At 31.3% G+C, this 23,622-nt stretch overlaps 1 long non-coding RNA gene across 1 annotated transcript; it reads left to right on the forward strand.

The window, feature by feature from the left end:
* Positions 1-5,185: 5,185 nt before the first annotated feature.
* On the forward strand, positions 5,186-18,576 carry LOC143258081 (uncharacterized). The gene is made up of 3 exons (XR_013032133.1): positions 5,186-5,427; positions 7,242-7,301; positions 18,356-18,576. It is a non-coding gene; the product is annotated as an uncharacterized LOC143258081 (long non-coding RNA).
* Positions 18,577-23,622: the final 5,046 nt, after the last annotated feature.

Consider the following 23,622-nt stretch of genomic DNA (forward strand, 5'->3'; position numbering starts at 1 on the left):
ATGGGTATCTGGTTGGAAAAAAGTTTGAGAACCTACTTGTTTGAAGCTTTTCTGTTGTAATAGTTTTTACTTCATTATTTTTTGAATATTCTGTCTCAGTAGTCTAGTTACTTATGAGTAATGCTAAAGTTTTCTGATTTTTTTTAGGTTTGTGCTTGAGCCCCTTCCCTAAAATAATAATAATCACAGACAGTTTGTTCAGTTAATTTATTTCAACTCATAATAGTTCATGCTTATTATGCATGTTCATGTTTTACACCTTTTGATTTTGAAATTTTGCAGAAAACATCCATTGATGGGAAGTGCTGATGATGAATGTAGGCATCACAGTTAAAGACTCCCTGACAAGATGGGTGCTCATTATGACGCCGTGAACCAAGTGAAGGCAAATTTGAAAAAACTGACCTCAACTCTTGAAGTACTGTGCGACCTCAAAGAAATTGTGGACCCAAGAGGATCAGCTCATATTTTGCTGCCTGCTGTATGTGACTTATCTTTTTTGAGTTACCTTTCATTCTTGTGTGAAGTCCTGGAAGAAATTAATCTCACACAAAAAGTATTTCTATATATTTGGAATCAGCCTTGAAGCTCCAAACTCTAAAACTGTTTCTTGTAGATCAGCACAATGGAATTATGAAGAGGATCATTCATTATGCAAGCACAAAATGTGAGAAATGGACATTTCTATGAGAGAAAACGGAGAGTAAAGCCCTGAAAAAGAATGCCAGGAGAGATAGCAAAGTATGCTGGTCTCACACTGCCAGAGGAAGTAACGTGTTAATCACTTTCATCAATAATTGGAGATTCGTTCTAAAACAATGGATCAAGTTCTGTCAATCTTCGTTATTATTCATCCAAACAATATGGTTTTTACCACAGAAGAAGAACTTCACTGTGTTCTAAATTTAATTAAGATTTTTGATACATTCTCTGATGAAGATATCAGTATGGAACCTGGACTACTTCAGAAACATTTAGGGCTGCCAAAATCAGCGTTGAAGAGGCAAAGAAATGGACAGCATTGCAGTTTCTGGAGTTTATTTTGAAAAGGGATTTTTATAAATCTCTACCAAGCTTGTTTTTTCAAACTGAAATTAATAAAAACATTTCTTTGGATCCATCACGCGTCAGAAAAGAGTAACAAATCTGGTTTTATTTTCAATTCCCCATTGAATATGTAAAGAAGATGGATTTTAATGATGTTATTGATGAATTTCAAAATTAAGGCTCAAAAACAGAGAATATGTATCCTCTCTATTTATCTTTGAAGAACAATCTGAGCGTTGAAACTGGAAATCTTGTGTTTTTTTGTATAAAGTAAAATGTGGTATTACCTGTTCACTGAATGTTTAAGTTTCTACAATTTTCTTATTTCCAATGTGCATAAGCCAGTACTATACTATTTAAAATGTACTTACAACGATGATATATTTTTTCTGTATGTTTAAATTTTCAAATTATTTATGGTGGGGTGTGCCAAACGAAGGATCCACCCAGGTGCTAAATACTTTAAGTACGCCCCTGCATAGCCCTACTTTACCTTACCACCTGTATAGCTATACCTTACCGCTTCGACTAAATCTAGTTTTATCAGCATCAACATTTGTTTATTACTCTACACTTCTTGAATAAGTACCTCCTGTACATCTTCAGTTAGATTTTTCTTAATTCATTTTTATATGTTATGATGTCTTTTTCTTCTTTTAATTTTTCTTACTTTTCTTCATTGTAAATATTTTCTTTCTTTCCTCTTATCTTCTTTTAATTGTCTTAATTGTTTCATCATCTCTAGTAAAGTTTTGGTTTGACTCCATGACCAGATTTTCATCCTCAGATGCAGTCAAAGTTGTATCTTCATTGAAATAATACCACTTGCAGGACAGTGTTGTAACGTATTTTGTAGTTATGTAGGTTATTTTTGGATTAGTTGGAAAAATAATGCCAAATTCAGTCGCAATAGTGATAACAAGTTAATGTATATTTTTCAGTAATGTTTATTACGTATGTATGTATAAAATATAACATACACTGTGAGACGTATGCATATATAATTTTGGACCTAGTTTCATAAGCAAACCTTTAAAGATAAATTCTGAAACTAAATGTAGACCTTGTTACAAGTACATTTCAATATAAACTATGAGACGTATGCCTAACTTATAAAATATAACATACACTGTGAGACGTATGCCTAACTTATAAAATGTAAACTATAAAACGTATACCTAAATTATAAATATAAACTATGAGACTTATGGCTACCTTATAAAAGTTCCTCGCAAAACTGATCCGTAAATAAATAATACTAACTAACAGAGTCACTAACATAATAAATACGATAATAACTCACTTCCAACACTTATAACTTTTCAGACACTAACCCATCTCAATCATCACGGTCTCTTGTCATTTTTATGGTACTCCTTGTTTCTACATATTAGACAACGTTTCCCAGTTAACTTTTATGCTTTTTTTAACCCTAACGTCACCTTGTGGCTTGATGGTCAGTCTTGAGGCTCATAACACTGAAACTCATGTTTAGATACCCGTTGTGGACCCAGCGTAAATAGTCCATTATTTAGCTTTGTGCTTAACTTCAAATAAACAAATTACAATCTTAACATCATATATCCTCTAGTAAACATCTATTAGACCTTTTGACCAATTCCACAGTAAATTACTTTGTAAAGTCATTTAACAAAATTTGGAATTTATTGGATAGTCAACATGAGTTTCACTGAGGGAAAATCTTACTTTACAAGTCTTTTGATATTCTATGAAAAGGTTACCACTTGTGTAGATCAAGGTAAGAATCAAAACTTGATACATCTGGATATTAAGAAAGTATTTGACAAGGTGTCATATAAAAGGCTTGTAAACATTTATTTATATTCATGTAGGAACTAAGTTAACTAACTGGATAGAACAGTGGATTGATAAAAGAAAGCAGAGGGCTGTTATAAATGGACCTCAGTCATAGTGAAGTAACATCGTAAGTGGTGTACCTCAGGGCTTGGTCTCAAGTACAATTCCATATTCTGTTTAATAGGTTTTAGATTCATTGGTGTCTAACTATAAATACAACAACAGCATTACTTGCAGGATTTATCAATTTAAAACATATACCATTCTTATAGTATTCCACTCAATAATGTGTGGCACGTTCCTCAAGTGGGAAGTCGAGGATTTTGTCCATTTTAATCAAATGATTTCAGTAAATAACTTGTACGCAAAGTATGAGGTGGAAAAACAGCTTCAAACAATATGTAACTAAAGTTTTATTCTTTATACACGCTTAGCGAATTTTGTTTCAACTTAAAATTTTTGTTATCTGTCTCAACTTTAATTTGGTGCCAAGTCGAAAAACAACAACAATCGAATCTGTCTCAAGTTTTCAATAAGTTGTTAGTATACCATAGTTTGAAACCAACATTATTAAAAATATAACATTGCATTCTTGACGAATGTAATATTAAAAGTGGTTTAATAAGTTAACGAATATTTCCATATTAATTTTCTTTTTATTATCTAGAAGGTAAAGGTAGTTTTCTAACTTTATCGACAAAAATCACAGTTTGTTAAAAAAACAACAAAATTTAAATTTGTATGTGTGTGTCTGTTTATACCCTGGAAACCAAGTGTTTCATCCTCTATTGCAGCTGTCTACGTTTGAGATTACCCCTACGTTCTATTTATGTTAACTACGTTGGGTCACAACTTCTTAAATTCGTCGACCAGAAAAATGTAAAACCATTTCACAGCAGCCGAAAATAACTATGATCTGGCACGAAACACACATACAAGGACTCACTTTGTCGCATGCATAAGAATAGTAGTAGACTTTAGCAACCGAAAACACGTAAAGTTCGAGAAACATTAACGAATGGCTTTATGTTAAAATGCAAGAGTTAAAGTAAATAATTAATAGATGATAAGTTTACTCATGTGGTCATATTGGTCACGTGGCAATGACGTAAACAATGCTCTGCCATACTCCATAATAAAACAACGTGGAAAAACAAAAATCTGTATCACTTAATTCCGGCCACATTCTATACTTATTAAAATATCTAATGAATTTAATTACCTTCATAGTTCCAAAGTTAGCCGATGAAAGTAATACACAATTTAAACTAAAATTAATGTAGAAACGAAACAAAGATATTTTGTAACATGTATTAACCACACACAACAAATGGAATGAAAGTAGTCGAGACAGAAGTGTGAACACCATATTTAGAAAACTCGTTCCTGTAACAGGTAAAGTGTTTCAATTACGATTATTACTCTCGTTAAATGAAGCAGTATGAATGTACACAACATACATATTTAATATAATTATAAAATGAAGCAAGCAGTATGAATGTACACAACATACATATTTAATATACTTATAAAATGAAGCAAGCAGTATGAATGTACACAACGTACATATTTAATATAATTATAAAATGAAGCAAGCAGTATGAATGTACACAACGTACATATTCAACATAATTATAAAATGAAGCAGTATGAATGTACACAACATACATATTTAACATAATTATAAAATGAAACAAGCAGTATGAATGTACACAACGTACATATTCAACATAATTATAAAATGAAACAGCATAAATGTATACAACGTACATTTTAACATAATTGTAAAATGGAACAGCATAAATGTATAAACGTACATATTTAACATAATTATAAAATGAAACAGCATAAATGTATACAACGTACATTTTAAAATAATTATAAAATGGAACAGCATAAATGTATACAACGTACATATTTAACATAATTATAAAACAAAATATGTTGACAATGTTAGAAAAAAACGTAGATTCATTAAAGCAAGGATAACCTAAGCTCTTCCTTCCTCGGGAACAAAATATATTATTAATATATATACATATATATACATTGTAACCATAAATATTCAAGCCATAAACAAAACACATAAATACGAAACAAAATACATTGCATACTTTTTAAAAGAATCGTAAGTTACAAGCTACAACGTGAGATTATAAAATGTATCCTAGGTATTCAAGGTTATTGCGGAATAGGATCCACATTAGGGTGAGGATACACCGTATATCAGTCTTAACATCTAATTCGCTATTCTCACATCAGAAAATTAGGAATTAGGAGAAGGAGATGTGGGTGCTTAAGCCCACAACGCCCCACATCTATATCACTCTTCACTTCCTGAGGACAGTTGTGAGACGGTGACACCACTCCCAAGTTACAATAAGAAAAGGTAAAACAAGAAAAAGAAAAAAAGAAAACATGAAAACAACTATCCTACTTTATGTGGGTGCACACCTTAAACCGTATATAAAAGCACAACAGTCAGAGTGAATTATCACTTTACTGATGTCGTGTTAATTAATGTCTCTACTGTACTGGGCGGAGAATTGCTAATTTCAAGAGGTAAGTTTTATCTTACTAACCCCTAATGGTAGTTCCTTATTTTCATTTTTTTATTCTTTATTTATTTATTTTTAATTTTTTTATGTTATCTTTTTTCTTATTTAACCTTAGATTAGTAAGCATAATAAATTTCTCGGGTACAACGGGTAATTATTGTTTTCAAAATAAAGTTAACTCTTTGTCCTTAGATTGGTAAACATACTAACTTTACGGTAATTATCGTATTCAGGAAAAAATTAACTTTTTTCCTTAGATTGGTAAACATACAAAACTTTACAGTAATTATTCTTTTTAGGAAAAATTAACTCTTTCTCCTTAGTATGGTAAACATACTAAACTTTACAGTAATTATTGTTTTCAGGAAAAAATTAACTGTTTCTCCTTAGTATGGTAAACATACTAAACTTTACGGTAATTATTGTTTTCAGGAAAAAATAACTGTTTCTCTTTAGATTGGTAAACATACTAAACTTTGCGGTAATTATTGTTTTAGGAAAAATTAACTGTTTCTCTTTAGATTGTTAAACACTAAACTTTACGTTAATTATTGTTTTCAGGAAAAATTAATTGTTTCTCTTTAGATTGTTAAACATACTAAACTTTACGTTAATTATTGTTTTCATGAAAAAATTAACTGTTTCTCCTTAGATTGGTAAACACACTAAACTTTATAATAATTATTGTTTTCAGGAAAAAATTAACTGTTTCTCTTAAGATTGGTAAACATACTAAACTTTACGGTAATTATTGTTTTCAGTAAAAATTAACTGTTTCTCTTTAGATTGGTAAACATACTAAACTTTACGGTAATTATTGTTTTCAGGAAAAAATTAACTGTTTCTCCTTAGATTGGTAAATATACTAAACTTTACGGTAATTATTGTTTTTAGGAAAAATTAACTGTTTTTCCTTATATTGGTAAACATACTAAACTTTACGGTAATTACTGTTTTCAGGAAAAAATTAACTATTTCTCTTCAGATTGGTAAACACACTAAACTTAAAAATAATTATTATTTTCAGGAAAAAATTAACTGTTTCTCTTAAGATTGGTAAACATACTAAACTTTACGGTAATTATTGTTTTCAGGAAAAAATTAACTGTTCCTCTTCAGATTGGTATACACACTAAACTTTATAATAATTATTATTTTTAGGAAAAATTTAACTGTTTATCTTAAGATTGGTAAACATACTAAACTTTACGGTAATTATTGTTTTCAGGAAAAAATTGACTGTTTCTCCTTAGATTGGTAAATATACTAAACTTTACGGTAATTATTGTTTTCAGGAAAAAATTAACTGTTTCTCTTCAGATTGGTAAACACACTAAAGTTTTCGGTAATTATTGTTTTCAGGAAAAAATTAAATGTTTCTTTTCAGATTGGTAAACATACTAAACTTTACGGTAATTATTGTTTTCAGAAAAAAATTAACTGTTTCTCTTTAGATTGGTTAACATAAAAAACTTGTCAGGTACAACAGGTAATTATTGTTTTTAGAATAAAAGTTAGTTGTTTGGCCTTACATTGGAAACATACTAATCTTCTAGGGTACAGCAAGTAATTATTGTTCTTAGATTAAAAGTGAGTTATTTCTCCTTAGATTGGTAAATATACCATACTTCTTATGAACAAAAGATAATTATTGTTTTCACAATAAAAATTAGTTGTTTGTCCTTAGATTTGGTAAACATACGAAACACTTCGAGTACAATAGGTAATTATTCTTTTCAGAATAAAAGTGAGCTGTTTGTTCTTATATTGGTAAACATACTAAACGTCTGGGACAAAACATATAACTCTTACTTTCAGATAAAAGTGCGCAGTTTGTCATTAGATTGGTGAATATACTAAACTTCTGATGAAGAACAGGTAATTATTGTTTTCAGAATAAAAGTGAGTTGTTTGTTTTTAGATTGGTAAATATAATAAACACTCGAGTTCAACAGGTGATATTTGTTTTCCGAATAAAAGTGAGCTGTTTGTCCTTAGATTGGTAAGCATGCTAAACTTCTGGGGTACAACCAGTAATTAGTAGTGTTTACCGAATAAGAGTGAGCTGTTTCGTGTTTAGATTGGTAAACATATTAAACTTCTGGGGTACAACCAGTAATTAGTGTTTACCGAATAAGAGTGAGCTGTTTGTGTTTAGATTGGTAAACATATTAAACTTCTGGGGTACAACCAGTAATTAGTGTTTTAGAATAAGAGTGAGCTGTTTGTGTTTAGATTGGTAAACATATTAAACTTCTGGGGTACAACCAGTAATTAGTGTTTACCGAATAAGAGTGAGCTGTTTGTGTTTAGATTGGTAAACATATTAAACTTCTGGGGTACAACCAGTAATTAGTGTTTACCGAATAAGAGTGAGCTGTTTGTGTTTAGATTGGTAAACATATTAAACTTCTGGGGTACAACCAGTAATTAGTGTTTTTAGAATAAGAGTGAGCTGTTTGTGTTTAGATTGGTAAACATATTAAACTTCAGGGGTACAACCAGTAATTAGTGTTTACCGAATAAGAGTGAGCTGTTTGTGTTTAGATTGGTAAACATATTAAACTTCTGGGGTACAACCAGTAATTAGTGTTTACCGAATAAGAGTGAGCTGTTTGTGTTTAGATTGGTAAACATATTAAACTTCTGGGGTACAACCAGTAATTAGTGTTTTAGAATAAGAGTGAGCTGTTTGTGTTTAGATTGGTAAACATATTAGACTTCAGGGGTTCAACCAGTAATTAGTGTTTACCGAATAAGAGTGAGCTGTTTGTGTTTAGATTGGTAAACATATTAAACTTCTGGGGTACAACCAGTAATTAGTGTTTACCGAATAAGAGTGAGCTGTTTGTGTTTAGATTGGTAAACATATTAAACTTCTGGGGTACAACCAGTAATTAGTGTTTTTAGAATAAGAGTGAGCTGTTTGTGTTTAGATTGGTAAACATATTAACCTTCTGGGATACAACCAGTAATTAGTGTTTTTAGAATAAGAGTGAGCTGTTTGTGTTTAGATTGGTAAACATATTAAACTTCTGGGGTACAACCAATAATTAGTGTTTTTAGAATAAAAGTGAACTGTTTGTGTTTAGATTGGTAAACATATTAAACTTCTGGGGTACAACCAGTAATTAGTGTTTACCGAATAAGAGTGAGCTGTTTGTGTTTAGATTGGTAAACATATTAAACTTCTGGGGTACAACCAGTAATTAGTGTTTTTGAATAAGAGTGAGCTGTTTGTGTTTAGATTGGTAAACATATTAAACTTCTGGGTACAACCAGTAATTAGTGTTTTAGAATAAAAGTGAGCTGTTTGTGTTTAAATTGGTAAACATATTAAACTTCTGGGGTACAACCAGTAATTAGTGTTTTAGAATAAGAGTGAGCTGTTTGTGTTTAGATTGGTAAACATATTAAACTTCTGGGGTACAACCAGTAATTAGTGTATTTAGAATAAGAGTGAGCTGTTTGTGTTTAGATTGGTAAACATATTAAACTTCTGGGGTACAACCAGTAATTAGTGTTTACCGAATAAGAGTGAGCTGTTTGTGTTTAGATTGGTAAACATATTAAACTCTGGGGTACAACCAGTAATTAGTGTTTTTTAGAATAAGAGTGAGCTGTTTGTGTTTAGATTGGTAAACATATTAAACTTCTGGGGTACAACCAGTAATTAGTGTGTTTTAGAATAAAAGTGAGCTGGTTGTGTTTAGATTGGTAAACATATTTAACTTCTGGGGTACAACCAGTAATTAGTGTTTTTAGAATAAAAGTGAGCTGTTTGTGTTTAGATTGGTAAACATATTAAAATTCTGGGTACAACCAGTAATTAGTGTTTTAGAATAAAAGTGAGCTGTTTGTGTTTAGATTGGTAAACATATTTAACTTCTGGGATACAACCAGTAATTAGTGTTTTTTAGAATAAGAGTGAGCTGTTTGTGTTTAGATTGGTAAACATATTAACCTTCTGGGGTACAACCAGTAATTAGTGTTTTAGAATAAGAGTGAGCTGTTTGTGTTTAGATTGGTAAACATATTAAACTTCTGGGGTACAACCAGTAATTAGTGTTTTTTAGAATAAGAGTGAGCTGTTTGTGTTTAGATTGGTAAACATATTAACCTTCTGGGGTACAACCAGTAATTAGTGTTTTTAGAATAAGAGTGAGCTGTTTGTGTTTAGATTGGTAAACATATTAACCTTCTGGGGTACAACCAGTAATTAGTGTTTTTAGAATAAGAGTGAGCTGTTTGTGTTTAGATTGGTAAACATATTAAACTTCTGGGGTACAACCACTAATTAGTGTTTTTAGAATAAGAGTGAGCTGTTTGTGTTTAGATTGGTAAACATATTAAACTTCTGGGGTACAACCAGTAATTAGTGTTTTTAGAATAAGAGTGAGCTGTTTGTGTTTAGATTGGTAAACATATTAACCTTCTGGGGTACAACCAGTAATTAGTGTTTTTAGAATAAAAGTGAGCTGTTTGTGTTTAGATTGGTAAACATATTAAACTTCTGGGGTACAACCAATAATTAGTGTTTTTAGAATAAAAGTGAACTGTTTGTGTTTAGATTGGTAAACATATTAAACTTCTGGGGTACAACCAGTAATTAGTGTTTTAGAATAAGAGTGAGCTGTTTGTGTTTAGATTGGTAAACATATTAACCTTCTGGGGTACAACCAGTAATTAGTGTTTTAGAATAAGAGTGAGCTGTTTGTGTTTAGATTGGTAAACATATTAACCTTCTGGGGTACAACCAGTAATTAGTGTTTTTTAGAATAAGAGTGAGCTGTTTGTGTTTAGATTGGTAAACATATTAACCTTCTGGGGTACAACCAGTAATTAGTGTTTTAGAATAAGAGTGAGCTGTTTCTGTTTAGATTGGTAAACATATTAAACTTCTGGGGTACAACCAGTAATTAGTGTTTTTAGAATAAGAGTGAGCTGTTTGTGTTTAGATTGGTAAACATATTAACCTTCTGGGGTACAACCAGTAATTAGTGTTTTAGAATAAAAGTGAGCTGTTTGTGTTTAGATTGGTAAACATATTAAACTTCTGGGGTACAACCATTAATTAGTGTTTTTAGAATAAAAGTGAACTGTTTGTGTTTAGAATGGTAAACATATTAAACTTCTGGGGTACAACCAGTAATTAGTGTTTTTAGAATAAGAGTGAGCTGTTTGTGTTTAGATTGGTAAACATATTAAACTTTTGGGGTACAACCAGTAATTAGTGTTTTTAGAATAAAAGTGAGCTGTTTGTGTTTAGATTGGTAAACATATTAAACTTCTGGGGTACAACCAGTAATTAGTGTTTTTAGAATAAGAGTGAGCTGTTTGTGTTTAGATTGGTAAACATATTAAACTTCTGGGGTACAACCAGTAATTAGTGTATTTAGAATAAGAGTGAGCTGTTTGTGTTTAGATTGGTAAACATATCAAACTTCTGGGGTACAACCAGTAATTAGTGTTTTTAGAATAAAAGTGAGCTGTTTGTGTTTAGATTGGTAAACATATTAAACTTTTGGGGTACAACCAGTAATTAGTGTTTTTAGAATAAAAGTGAGCTGTTTGTGTTTAGATTGGTAAACATACATAACTTCTGGGGTACAACCAGTAATTAGTGTTTTTAGAATAAGAGTGAGCTGTTTGTGTTTAGATTGGTAAACATATTAAACTTCTGGGGTACAAACCAGTAATTAGTGTATTTAGAATAAGAGTGAGCTGTTTGTGTTTAGATTGGTAAACATATTAAACTTCTGGGGTACAACCAGTAATTAGTGTTTTTAGAATAAAAGTGAGCTGGTTGTGTTTAGATTGGTAAACATATTTAACTTCTGGGGTACAACCAGTAATTAGTGTTTTTAGAATAAAAGTGAGCTGTTTGTGTTTAGATTGGTAAACATATTAAACTTTTGGGGTACAACCAGTAATTAGTGTTTTTAGAATAAAAGTGAGCTGTTTGTGTTTAGATTGGTAAACATACATAACTTCTGGGGTACAACCAGTAATTAGTGTTTTCAGAATAAAAGTGAGCTGATTGTGTTTAGATTGGTAAACATATTAAACTTCTGGGATACAACCAGTAATTAGTGTTTTTAGAATAAGAGTGAGCTGTTTGTGTTTAGATTGGTAAACATATTAAACTTCTGGGGTACAACCAGTAATTAGTGTTTTTAGAATAAAAGTGAGCTGATTGTGTTTAGATTGGTAAACATATTAAACTTCTGGGATACAACCAGTAATTAGTGTTTTTAGAATAAGAGTGAGCTGTTTGTGTTTAGATTGGTAAACATATTTAACTTCTGGGGTACAACCAATAATTAGTGTTTTTAGAATAAAAGTGAGCTGTTTGTGTTTAGATTGGTAAACATATTAAACTTCTGGGATACAACCAGTAATTAGTGTTTTTAGAATAAGAGTGAGCTGTTTGTGTTTAGATTGGTAAACATATTAAACTTCTGGGATACAACCAGTAATTAGTGTTTTTAGAATAAGAGTGAGCTGTTTGTGTTTAGATTGGTAAACATATTAAACTTCTGGGATACAACCAGTAATTAGTGTTTACCGAATAAGAGTGAGCTGTTTGTGTTTAGATTGGTAAACATATTAAACTTCTGGGATACAACCAGTAATTAGTGTTTTTAGAATAAAAGTGAGCTGTTTGTGTCTATATTGGTAAACATATTAAACTTCTGGGGTACAACCAGTAATTAGTGTTTTAGAATAAAAGTGAGCTGTTTGTGTCTAGATTGGTAAACATATTAAACTTCTGGGATACAACCAGTAATTAGTGTTTACCGAATAAGAGTGAACTGTTTGTGTTTAGATTGGTAAACATATTAAACTTCTGGGATACAACCAGTAATTAGTGTTTACCGAATAAGAGTGAGCTGTTTGTGTTTAGATTGGTAAACATATTAAACTTCTGGGGTACAACCAGTAATTAGTGTTTTTAGAATAAGAGTGAGCTGGTTGTGTTTAGATTGGTAAACATATTTAACTTCTGGGATACAACCAGTAATTAGTGTTTTTAGAATAAAAGTGAGCTGTTTGTGTTTAGATTGGTAAACATATTTAACTTCTGGGGTACAACCAATAATTAGTGTTTTTAGAATAAAAGTGAGCTGTTTGTGTTTAGATTGGTAAACATATTAAACTTCTGGGATACAACCAGTAATTAGTGTTTTAGAATAAAAGTGAGCTGTTTGTGTTTAGATTGGTAAACATATTAAACTTCTGGGGTACAACCAGTAATTAGTGTTTTTAGAATAAAAGTGAGCTGTTTGTGTTTAGATTGGTAAACATATTAAACTTCTGGGATACAACCAGTAATTAGTGTTTTTAGAATAAGAGTGAGCTGTTTGTGTTTAGATTGGTAAACATATTAAACTTCTGGGATACAACCAGTAATTAGTGTTTTAGAATAAAAGTGAGCTGTTTGTGTTTAGATTGGTAAACATATTAAACTTCTGGGGTACAACCAGTAATTAGTGTTTTAGAATAAGAGTGAGCTGTTTGTGTTTAGATTGGTAAACATATTAAACTTCTGGGGTACAACCAGTAATTAGTGTATTTAGAATAAGAGTGAGCTGTTTGTGTTTAGATTGGTAAAACATATAAACTTCTGGGGTACAACCAGTAATTAGTGTTTTTTAGAATAAAAGTGAGCTGTTTGTGTTTAGATTGGTAAACATATTAAACTTCTGGGGTACAACCAGTAATTAGTGTTTTTAGAATAAAAGTGAGCTGTTTGTGTTTAGATTGGTAAACATATTAAACTTTTGGGGTACAACCAGTAATTAGTGTTTTTAGAATAAAAGTGAGCTGTTTGTGTTTAGATTGGTAAACATACATAAACTTCTGGGGTACAACCAGTAATTAGTGTTTTTTAGAATAAGAGTGAGCTGTTTGTGTTTAGATTGGTAAACATATTAAACTTCTGGGGTACAACCAGTAATTAGTGTATTTAGAATAAGAGTGAGCTGTTTGTGTTTAGATTGGTAAACATATTAAACTTCTGGGGTACAACCAGTAATTAGTGTTTTTAGAATAAAAGTGAGCTGTTTGTGTTTAGATTGGTAAACATATTTAACTTCTGGGGTACAACCAGTAATTAGTGTTTTAGAATAAAAGTGAGCTGTTTGTGTTTAGATTGGTAAACATATTAAACTTTGGGGTACAACCAGTAATTAGTGTTTTTTTAGAATAAAAGTGAGCTGTTTGTGTTTAGATTGGTAAACATATTAAACTTCTGGGGTACAACCAGTAATTAGTGTTTTCAGAATAAAAGTGAGCTGTTTGTGTTTAGATTGGTAAACATATTAAACTTCTGGGATACAACCAGTAATTAGTGTTTTAGAATAAGAGTGAGCTGTTTGTGTTTAGATTGGTAAACATATTAAACTTCTGGGGTACAACCAGTAATTAGTGTTTTTAGAATAAAAGTGAGCTGTTTGTGTTTAGATTGGTAAACATATTAAACTTCTGGGATACAACCAGTAATTAGTGTTTTTAGAATAAGAGTGAGCTGTTTGTGTTTAGATTGGTAAACATATTAAACTTCTGGGGTACAACCAATAATTAGTGTTTTTAGAATAAAAGTGAGCTGTTTGTGTTTAGATTGGTAAACATATTAAACTTCTGGGATACAACCAGTAATTAGTGTTTTTAGAATAAAAGTGAGCTGTTTGTGTTTAGATTGGTAAACATATTAAACTTCTGGGGTACAACCAGTAATTAGTGTTTTTAGAATAAAAGTGAGCTGTTTGTGTTTAGATTGGTAAACATATTAAACTTCTGGGATACAACCAGTAATTAGTGTTTTTAGAATAAGAGTGAGCTGTTTGTGTTTAGATTGGTAAACATATTAAACTTCTGGGATACAACCAGTAATTAGTGTTTTTAGAATAAGAGTGAGCTGTTTGTGTTTAGATTGGTAAACATATTAAACTTCTGGGATACAACCAGTAATTAGTGTTTACCGAATAAGAGTGAGCTGTTTGTGTTTAGATTGGTAAACATATTAAACTTCTGGGATACAACCAGTAATTAGTGTTTTAGAATAAAAGTGAGCTGTTTGTGTCTATATTGGTAAACATATTAAACTTCTGGGGTACAACCAGTAATTAGTGTTTTTAGAATAAAAGTGAGCTGTTTGTGTTTAGATTGGTAAACATATTAAACTTCTGGGATACAACCAGTAATTAGTGTTTACCGAATAAGAGTGAGCTGTTTGTGTTTAGATTGGTAAACATATTAAACTTCTGGGATACAACCAGTAATTAGTGTTTACCGAATAAGAGTGAGCTGTTTGTGTTTAGATTGGTAAACATATTAAACTTCTGGGGTACAACCAGTAATTAGTGTTTTAGAATAAGAGTGAGCTGGTTGTGTTTAGATTGGTAAACATATTTAACTTCTGGGATACAACCAGTAATTAGTGTTTTTAGAATAAAAGTGAGCTGTTTGTGTTTAGATTGGTAAACATATTAAACTTCTGGGGTACAACCAGTAATTAGTGTTTTTAGAATAAAAGTGAGCTGTTTGTGTTTAGATTGGTAAACATATTAAACTTCTGGGGTACAACCAGTAATTAGTGTTTTTAGAATAAGAGTAAACTTCTTCACTCGACGATTATTATTTTTCTATTTTTTAAGCTGTTTTTTTTTGTTCAGTCTTCAAACATTCCCTCAACAAAGCCAGAAATTTTGTGACGTTCTTACTTGCTGACATTAAGTGCAATGGGGCTATTGAAAAAATTACAATCAGAAACTTTCCATGTAGCACCTAAGACAACCATTTTCGCCCATGATAAATCACAGATTTCTTGGTTTCATTAAATAGATTAAAAATCATATAAGAAACAACTTTACCTTCAAGACTTAACTAATCCATTTGTAAGTTTCTCGTGAGACGCCATCAATCCGTGGCCTCGTTCGTCAAGATCGCATCTAAAGTAACACGCTGAAATCTCGTGCATCTAGACCTCTCCAGTTCGTGTTCCACTTTACACGTACACTCACTTTGGCAAAACCCACTTTAAGACAGAGTCATTATCCCCCATAGATACATGTTATGGATATTAAACATTAGTTACTATTAGTGGCTGAAGAAATTAACACTAAGCTCAAGAAACGGTGAATTTGAAACAGAATTGGTAGCAATTATTTTTGTCACGTGTGAAAGTTTGAGGGAAGATTACGTATGAAAGTTTCATAAGAAAATTTCCTGTCTCAACGAACCCTTTATCAAGTTCTAGCGTGAATATCAATGTATACGGAACTAACGACGTTTCAAAAACTTCTGTTTCTTGTTAAACACAAACTTAAAATAAAACACTGAAAATATAATCTGTACGACAAATATATGTGAGAAGGAAGACAGAACCATTACAAATTACTGTTTCAACTTATCCCTTCTCACATGGTATAATAGTTTACTGTATGTTACAGTTCTGTGAGAAGGAAGACAGAACCATTACAAAATACTGTTTAAACTTATCCCTTCTCACATGGTATTATAGTTTACTGTATGTTACAGTTCTGTGAGAAGGAAGACAACCATTACAAAATACTGTTTCAACTTATCCCTTCTCACATGGTATTATAGTTTACTGTATGTTACAGTTCTGTGAGAAGGAAGACAACCATTACAAATTACTGTTTAAACTTATCCCTTCTCACATGGTATTATAGTTTACTGTATGTTACAGTTCTGTGAGAAGGAAGACAGAACCATTACAAAATACTGTTTCAACTTATCCCTTCTCACATGGTATTATAGTTTACTGTATGTTACAGTTCTGTGAGAAGGAAGACAGAACCATTACAAATTACTGTTTCAACTTATCCCTTGTCACATGGTATTATTGTTTACTGTATGTTACAATTCTGTGAGAAGGAAGACAACCATTACAAATTACTGTTTAAACTTATCCCTTCTCACATGGTATTATAGTTTACTGTATGTTACAGTTCTGTGAGAAGGAAGACAGAACCATTACAAAATACTGTTTCAACTTATCCCTTCTCACATGGTATTATAGTTTACTGTATGTTACAATTCTGTGAGAAGGAAGACAGAACCATTACAAAATACTGTTTCAACTTATCCCTTCTCACATGGTATTATAGTTTACTGTATGTTACAGTTCTGTGAGAAGGAAGACAGAACCATTACAAATTACTGTTTCAACTTATCCCTTGTCACATGGTATTATTGTTTACTGTATGTTACAGTTCTGTGAGAAGGAAGACAACCATTACAAATTACTGTTTAAACTTATCCCTTCTCACATGGTATTATAGTTTACTGTATGTTACAGTTCTGTGAGAAGGAAGACAGAACCATTACAAATTACTGTTTCAACTTATCCCTTGTCACATGGTATTATTGTTTACTGTATGTTACAATTCTGTGAGAAGGAAGACAGAACCATTACAAATTACTGTTTAAACTTATCCCTTCTCACATGGTATTATAGTTTACTGTATGTTACAGTTCTGTGAGAAGGAAGACAGAACCATTACAAAATACTGTTTAAACTTATCCCTTCTCACATGGTATTATAGTTTACTGTATGTTACAGTTCTGTGAGAAGGAAGACAGAACCATTACAAAATACTGTTTAAACTTATCCCTTCTCACATGGTATTATAGTTTACTGTATGTTACAATTCTGTGAGAAGGAAGACAGAACCATTACAAAATACTGTTTCAACTTATCCCTTCTCACATGGTATTATAGTTTACTGTATGTTACAGTTCTGTGAGAAGGAAGACAGAACCATTACAAATTACTGTTTCAACTTATCCCTTCTCACATGGTATTATAGTTTACTGTATGTTACAATTCTGTGAGAAGGAAGACAGAACCATTACAAATTATTGTTTCAACTTATCCCTTCTCACATGGTATTATAGTTTACTGTATGTTACAATTCTGTGAGAAGGAAGACAGAACCATTACAAAATACTGTTTCAACTTATCCCTTCTCACATGGTATTATAGTTTACTGTATGTTACAGTTCTGTGAGAAGGAAGACAACCATTACAAAATACTGTTTCAACTTATCCCTTCTCTCACGGTATTATAGTTTACTGTATGTTACAGTTCTGTGAGAAGGAAGACAACCATTACAAATTACTGTTTCAACTTATCCCTTCTCACATGGTATTATAGTTTACTGTATGTTACAGTTCTGTGAGAAGGAAGACAACCATTACAAATTACTGTTTCAACTTATCCCTTCTCACATGGTATTATAGTTTACTGTATGTTACAATTCTGTGAGAAGGAAGACAGAACCATTACAAATTACTGTTTCAACTTTTCCTTTCTCACATGGTATTATAGTTTACTGTATGTTACAGTTCTGTGAGAAGACAGAACCATTACAAATTACTGTTTCAACTTATCCCTTCTCACATGGTATTATAGTTCACTGTATGTTACAGTTCTGTAAGAAGGAAGACAGAACCATTACAAATTACTCTTTCAACTTATCCCTTCTTACATGGTATTATAGTTTACTGTATGTTACAGTTCTGTGAGAAGGAAGACAGAACCATTATAAATTACTGTTTCAACTTATCCCTTCTCACATGGTATTATAGTTTTCTGTATGTTACAGTTCTGTGAGAAGGAAGACAGAATCATTACAAGTTACTGTTTCAACTTATCCCTTCTTACATGGTGTTATAGTTTACTCTATGTTACAGTTCTGTGAGAAGGAAGACAGAACCATTACAAATTACTTATTCAACTTATCCCTTCTAACAGGTTTTTGAGATTTTAAACGTACTTAGCAATATTACCGTAGTCATGATTTATTTCTGTGTGTTTCTATAATGTTTATATGTATACAAGTTGAATAATATTAAGCGATATTACAATTTGACTTCGCTCCTAATATTTACTCCTGAACAGCTGCACAGGAAAAGATGTTCCATCGACAAAAAGAGAAACCACACCTAGAGAGACATGTACAGTTTCTAAATATAGTGCATGATTCCGCACTCATATATGTTTGAGGTTTTCGATGTTATAAAGATACCAAACTCTGCTAACAAACCTGAAGAATATAAGTTTCACAACGTTAATTACAGACCAGAAAACTTAAAATAAATAAAACTTTGTTTAGTATTTGATTTTCAAGAGACGATATTTGGTTTAAAACTTTCACCATATTTCAAGATCATTACAAAATTAAAATGCTAAACGTGTAGCAGTGACACTGAAGACGAACTTCTTATACGCTGGGACAACATAGTGCCTCTGCCCAATATGAGACAAGACTTTCACAATTTTTAAATTCTGTTTTCGACATAGTTTAAATTTTAAATATTCAGTTATTAAAAATGCTCGTGTTCAAGAGCAAATCTTAATTATTTAGTACCCAGAAAAGTTCCTTCCTTTGGCACCCGACCCCATAAATAATCTTAAAATTTAAACACCCAGAGAAGTATATTATGATTGCAAGTAGAATTTTAAGTATAGTAGTGACCTAAGAAAATTGGAAATAAGAAAATTGTAGAACATTAAACATTTAGTGAACAGGTAATACTGCATTTTACTTTATACAAAAAACACATGATTTCCCAGGTAATACTGCATTTTACTTTATACAAAAAACACATGATTTCACAGGTAATACTGCATTTTATTTTATTCAAAAAACACATGATTTCCCAGGTAATACTGCATTTTATTTTATTCAAAAAACACATGATTTCCCAGGTAATACAGCATTTTATTTTATTCAAAAAACACATGATTTCCCGGGTAATACTGCATTTTACTTTATACAAAAAACACATGATTTCCCAGGTAATACAGCATTTTATTTTATTCAAAAAACACATGATTTCCCGGGTAATACTGCATTTTACTTTATACAAAAAACACATGATTTCCCAGGTAATACAGCATTTTACTTTATACAAAGAACACATGATTTCCCAGGTAATACAGCATTTTACTTTATACAAAAAACACATGATTTCCCGGGTAATACTGCATTTTATTTTATTCAAAAAACAGTTTCAATGCTCAGATTGTTCTTCAAAGGTAAATGGAGAGGATACATATTCTCTGTTTACGAGCCTTAATTTTTGAAATTCATCAATAACATCATTAAAATTCACCTTCTTTTCATATTCAATGGGGAATTGAAAATAAAACCAGATTTGTTAATATTTTCTGACGCGTGATGGATTGAAATAAATTTTTATTAATATCAGTCTGAAAAAACAAGCTTGGTAGAGATTCATAAAAATCCCATTTCAAAATAGACTTCAGAAACTGCAATGCTGTCCACTTCTTTGCCTCTTCAATGCTGATTTTGCCTTCACTTGGTTCACGGCGTCATAATGAGCACTCCATCTTGTCAGGGAGTTTTTTAACTGTGATGTCTACATTCACCATCAGTACTTCCCATCAATGAGGTGATACTGAAAAAAAGGAATATACTCTTTCCAAGGTTCAAAAATACTTACACATGAATAAATGCTTTCTAATAATTGCACCACACAAACGTTCAGAAAATGGTTTGCACAAGGAACAAAAAAGCCTTGAGAATAATCTTTCTGATCTTTGTCTCAATACCACCATCAATAATTGCAGCATTGTCATATCCTTGACCACTGCACAGGTTTATGTCCAGCCCATCTCTATCCAGATGTCTCATGATATCTTCTGTGAACTTAGCAGTAGTTTTTCCGGCAATAGAAAAGAAGCCAAGGAATGATTCCTTTACTTCAACTTTGTCACATTCAGTATAGACGTATCTAATCACTTCAGTGTAGCATACATCAGAATTAGAAATGGTGTTTACAGTATTAAGCACGTAACACACCTCCATGTAGTCACATCACAACACTTTATGTCTTAACATCACCATGTAGTTGCATTAACAACTCATGTAGTCAAATCACCACCACCATCGTAACATCACCACACAATCATCATAAAAAAACTTACTCAGCCATAAACATCGTCCTTACTTCAGTAGTCATGGATGTAGGAAAAAATTCAAGTCTAACGTTTTAGTGCAAAGTGTGAGTTTTTACTCATCACTAGTAGTCACAGGGATCACCATCCATAAACATGACTTTTTATAACATCACGACGATGCATTTATAAACACTTAAACATCACTATGATACCACATTGTAAAAACTACTGGACACTGGTATAAGTACCATAATATTGTTACAAATACTGGCACTTTATCATGTTTTATCAAAATTATGTAATGAAATATACCTTATGAATGTGGAGACACAGTGTCGAGTGAACAAGAGTTGGAATGTTAGTTCCCGACAGGTGGCTATGATAGACAAACTGATGAGTAAAATGTTGGCCTTTCGATCTAATTTTTATCAGACACTAAAAATTTATATGACTGGATGTTTAACTTCAAGTAAAGTGTAATCAACTACTCTCTTGTTCAGATAATAAAACAGTATCTAACCGTATGTTTAACTTCAAGTAAAGTGTAATCAACTACTCTCTTGTTCAGATAATAAAACAGTATCTAACTGTATGTTTAACTTCAAGTAAAGTGTAATCAACTACTCTCTTGTTCAGATAATAAAACAGTATCTAACCGTATGTTTAACTTCAAGTAAAGTGTAATCAACAACTACTCTCTTGTTCAGATAATAAAACAGTATCTAACTGTATGTTTAACTTCAAGTAAAGTGTAATCAACTACTACTCTCTTGTTCAGATAATAAAACAGTATCTAACTGTATGTTTAACTTCAAGTAAAGTGTAATCAACTACTACTCTCTTGTTCAGATAACAAAACAGTATCTAACTGTATGTTTAACTTCAAGTAAAGTGTAATCAACTACTACTCTCTTGTTCAGATAATAAAACAGTATCTAACCGTATGTTTAACTTCAAGTAAAGTGTAATCAACTACTCTCTTGTTCAGATAATAAAACAGTATCTAACTGTATGTTTAACTTCAAGTAAAGTGTAATCAACTACTACTCTCTTGTTCAGATAAAACAGTATCTAACTGTATGTTTAACTTCAAGTAAAGTGTAATCAACTACTCTCTTGTTCAGATAATAAAACGGTATCTAACCGTATGTTTAACTTCAAGTAAAGTGTAATCAACAACTACTCTCTTGTTCAGATAATAAAACAGTATCTAACTATGTTTAACTTCAAGTAAAGTGTAATCAACTACTACTCTCTTGTTCAGATAATAAAACAGTATCTAACTGTATGTTTAACTTCAAGTAAAGTGTAATCAACTACTTTCTTGTTCAGATAATAAAACAGTATCTAACCGTATGTTTAACTTCAAGTAAAGTGTAATCAACTACTACTCTCTTGTTCAGATAATAAAACAGTATCTAACTGTATGTTTAACTTCAAGTAAAGTGTAATCAACTACTACTCTCTTGTTCAGATAATAAAACAGTATCTAACCGTATGTTTAACTTCAAGTAAAGTGTAATCAACTACTCTCTTGTTCAGATAATAAAACAGTATCTAACTGTATGTTTAACTTCAAGTAAAGTGTAATCAACTACTACTCTCTTGTTCAGATAAAACAGTATCTAACTATGTTTAACTTCAAGTAAAGTGTAATCAACTACTACTCTCTTGTTCAGATAATAAAACAGTATCTAACTGTATGTTTAACTTCAAGTAAAGTGTAATCAACTACTCTCTTGTTCAGATAATAAAACAGTATCTAACTGTATGTTTAACTTCAAGTAAAGTGTAATCAACTACTCTCTTGTTCAGATAATAAAACAGTATCTAACTGTATGTTTAACTTCAACTTAAGTGAAGTGAACTGCTTTTTTCCTGTCTATTCAGACAATAATATAATACCTAGCTGGATGTTTAACTACAAGTAAAGTGTAGTGAGATACTTTTCCTCTGTTCAGAACTACATAAAACCGTATCTAACTGGATATTTCACTTCAAGGTGTAGTTAACCAATTCTCTGCACTCCAGACACTAAAGCAATATCTTAATATCTAAGGTATAGTAAAATCCTCGTCTCTTGTTCAGACACGAAAAACATTATCTAAAATTCTAAATGGATGTTTAACGTCTATTACTGTGTAGTCAATTACTTTTCTTATCTTCAAACACTAAAACACAACATAACTGGATGTTTAATTTCTACTAAAGTGTAGTGAACTACCTTTCTCCTGTTTAGACACTAAAATAATACCTAACTAGATGTTTACTATCAATTAAACTTTAGTGATCTACTTTCTTTGTGTAAATACACTAAAACAATACTTTCAATTAAAGAGTAGTAAACTACGTTTCTCTTGTACAGACTCCAAAACAATATCTAACTAGATGTTTATCTTCATTTAATGTGTAGTGAATTAATAATCAGTAATGTCGAGAAAACCCACTTGTAGAAAAATATATATGCAAAAATGGCTTGTTTGTGTAGTGAATTATTTTCTCCTGTTCAAACACTAAAAATAAAATATATCTGTAAATTTAACTTCAACTAAAGTGTAGCGAAGTACTTTTTTCCTGTTCACACACCAAAACAATATGTAACTGGATGTTTAACTTGAACTAAAGTGTAGTGAACTATTTGTCTCTTGTTCAAACACCAACGCAATATCTAACTGGATATTTAGCTTGAACTAAAGTGTAGTGAACTATTTGTCTCTTGTTCAAACACCAACGCAATATCTAACTGGATATTTAGCTTGAACTAAAGTGTAGTGAACTATTTGTCTCTTGTTCAAACACCAGCGCAATATCTAACTGGATATTTAGCTTGAACTAAAGTGTAGTGAACTATTTGTCTCTTGTTCAAACACCAACGCAATATCTAACTGGATATTTAGCTTGAACTAAAGTGTAGTGAACTATTTGTCTCTTGTTCAAACACCAACGCAATATCTAACTGGATATTTAGCTTGAACTAAAGTGTAGTGAACTATTTGTCTCTTGTTCAAACACCAAAACAATATCTAACTGGATATTTAGCTTGAACTAAAGTGTAGTGAACTATTTGTCTCTTGTTCAAACACCAACGCAATATCTAACTGGATATTTAGCTTGAACTAAAGTGTACTGAACTATTTGTCTATTGTTCAAACACCAAAACAATATGTGACTGGATGTTTAACTTCAACCAAAGTGTATTGAAGTACCTTTCTCCTGTTTAGATACTGAAACAGAGACATCAC

This window comes from Tachypleus tridentatus, chromosome 7 (assembly GCF_004210375.1).
Source record: "Tachypleus tridentatus isolate NWPU-2018 chromosome 7, ASM421037v1, whole genome shotgun sequence".
NCBI lineage: Eukaryota > Metazoa > Arthropoda > Merostomata > Xiphosura > Limulidae > Tachypleus > Tachypleus tridentatus.